This window comes from Humulus lupulus, chromosome 7 (genome assembly GCF_963169125.1).
Source record: "Humulus lupulus chromosome 7, drHumLupu1.1, whole genome shotgun sequence".
NCBI classification, from domain to species: domain Eukaryota; kingdom Viridiplantae; phylum Streptophyta; class Magnoliopsida; order Rosales; family Cannabaceae; genus Humulus; species Humulus lupulus.
The window spans coordinates 43,266,607-43,269,418 of record NC_084799.1 but is presented as its reverse complement, the minus strand read 5'-3'; positions in this window follow the sequence as shown (position 1 = coordinate 43,269,418).

Here is a 2,812-nt window from a genome sequence, read left to right as displayed (position 1 = left end):
TTGTCATTAAAATTTCATTAGTCAAATAGAAATAAAAGTTTGCTATTGGTAATTATTAGATCAATTCCCTGACGGAACGATAATCTATTTCCCCTACTATTACTTGTTTATTCGATTGCGTATACTTGCACAGTGGTAAAAATTCGCAACACTACTCCTTGGGGCCACGCCCAGAGAATAAAACTAATTAATAAGGAATCACAACTACATAAATATTGGCTTAAACAAAACAAGACTCTCTCTTGAGATTTGCCGCAACTTTGTTATACTTATCTTTACTAATCTGATTTTGATTGAAATGCCTAACCACTTGAACTCCCTTCAATGGTCAACGAGTGCATGAATCCTCTCGAAGCAAGGCTTGTAAAAATCTCTCCTGAAGACTTCAAGAATTGTGTTCAAATTACAACATGTATTCACTCATGAACGTGGTATAGACTCACCAAAAAACTAAACACTCATTTTGTTACAAGAACAAGTGAATACTGTGATCTTGAATACAAACTATGAACCCTCACAAATATTACAATTCATTCACAAAACAATACACCAAAGAGTTCACCTTTTCTCAACACTCTAGAACTCTATTTATAGAGACCATTTCGAGCTCAGAAGGCTGAGAAAAAAATCCACAATAAAAGCAAGAATCTTTGATAATATTAAAAATTGATGGAGATTTGTCAATCTGTTGATCTTGTCTTGACAGCCACACAATCTGCGGAGACAGCTTATACCTGAGTCAACACAGAATTTTCTAAAAAAATAAATGAGCAATAACTTACCCAAGGATTTTATTTCCTGCAGAAAACTATCATTGGAAAGTATGAAAATTAACCTAGGAAAATCCATAAATGAATTCAATTAATCACATAATATTTTCCTTAGGAAAACAAGATATAAATTCCTTATATAAATATATTGTGAATATAAATATGAAATAAGGAATATTTGAAAATCCCACCAAATATTCCAAGGTATTAAAACCGAATATCACAATATAAAAGAATTAAAATAAGCTTTTAAATAAAATAAGACATTCCCATAAATTTGCCAATTTAATATTTTACAATCTCCCCCTTTGGAAATTTTATAGACAAGGCATATCTTATTTTTTTTTAAAGACCCTGCAAGAACCATAGTTAATGCTAAATCCACAAATATGATAAAGAGTTCCGAAATGACCCCCCTTGCAAAATATAATCAAAGCACATAACAAAAACAAGTAACCAATGCAGTGTAAACAAACCACCAAAAAACAGAGAGTACGTACGTTTCTCTCCCCCTCATTGTCTATTGAAATGCCAAAGGAAAAACAAACATAAAACAGAACAAAGACACATTTAGTGTCCGTTTACATTTATTAAAAAAGCAAATAAAAATAGTTGGAGAGGAGCTGAAACTGTCATGGGGCTGAAGTAGTGGAGGCATTAAGAATTGCCAAAGAAACGAGGATGTGGCGCTGAGTGTCCTCCATGGTAGTGAACTTCTCGCAGAGAGTGGAAATTCCTGTCTGGACAGCAGTAAGAGTGGACTGAACAACAGGAGATGCAGGCTCGACATCTCCAGACCCAAAAATGGTCAAGTTAATGCCTTTGGACTTTTTAGTCGTCGTAATAGCGCTGTCATCTTTGATTTCTTTGACAGTGTAGGTAGGACCAACCAAAGGAGGAACCAAAGACTCATAAGACATCTTCAAATGGTGTTGAGTCTCCAGCAACTTGTAAATGATGTGAGGAAACATCAAGTGTTTACCCTTGTGCTTCGCACCACCCAAAGAAACAATCAGATCAAAAATTGATGAAGCAAGATCAACAATGATACATATCCCAACCTTAAACAGAAAGAAGGTCATGCCTTGAGTGATTGTCAAGGAGTGTGTGGTAGGGAGCCAATTGTACATGGAAAACTTGAAAAGAGCCCATAGTAATGTGTAAGGTCCGAGACTTTGAGAGATGCATTTGGTTCCCACACCATAGCTTGGCCAATTAATTCAGACAAGACTTGATCCTTTGCAAATTAAAACGGATCATCGACCTCTACTGAGACTAGATTGAGAACCCGAGCAATTTCAGCAGGACAAAATTTATACTAATGTCCTCTAATATAGACTTTATGAAGCATAAAGGAATTTTGATCAAGAAACTCATCATTTAAATTGGCATAAAATTCTGGAACTACCCAAGGGACATACCCATCAAAATCAGACAAAGAGCATAACCAACCCCTTTCTTCAATTGTAAGCAAAACCCCAAATACCTGACGAGGAGCAAAAAGAAAATTACATTCACTAATGAAATGCCTATTATCATAAAATTGCATTTTTCTCTCATTACCATTAAAGCAGTAAGAGAATGAGCCTTGAAAGATGAACCTGAAGAGCGAATTGAAGCACCCTTGCTTTTGGTAGATAATTCGAGAAAAGCCAATGGATTTTTGCCTTTGGGATCAAATGTAGCGGGTAAGGTTTCTGATGGGTCTTCTTCAGATTCTGTCTCCTCCTCAGAATCTTCAAGAAGAGGATCTTCTTGTGGTTCTTAAGGAATCGACTCAGTTAGAGATGGGTCTAGCTCAGGCAATGAATCTTCATTTTCAGGAGAGACATCCTCTGAGGAAGTGCAATCAGGAGGACTTTTTTTTGCCTTCTTTTTGAATTTGGATAAAGGAGTGGAATCAGAGATAGAGCTAGTACCTTTTGCTTGGGCTACTTTGGCCCTCTTGGTCTGCTTTGGGCTAGCGACTTTGGATTTATGCTTGCCCTTTGCCTTGGGTGTCAGTACATCAGGAGATAATAAAGACTCAAGGTCTTGAGCAG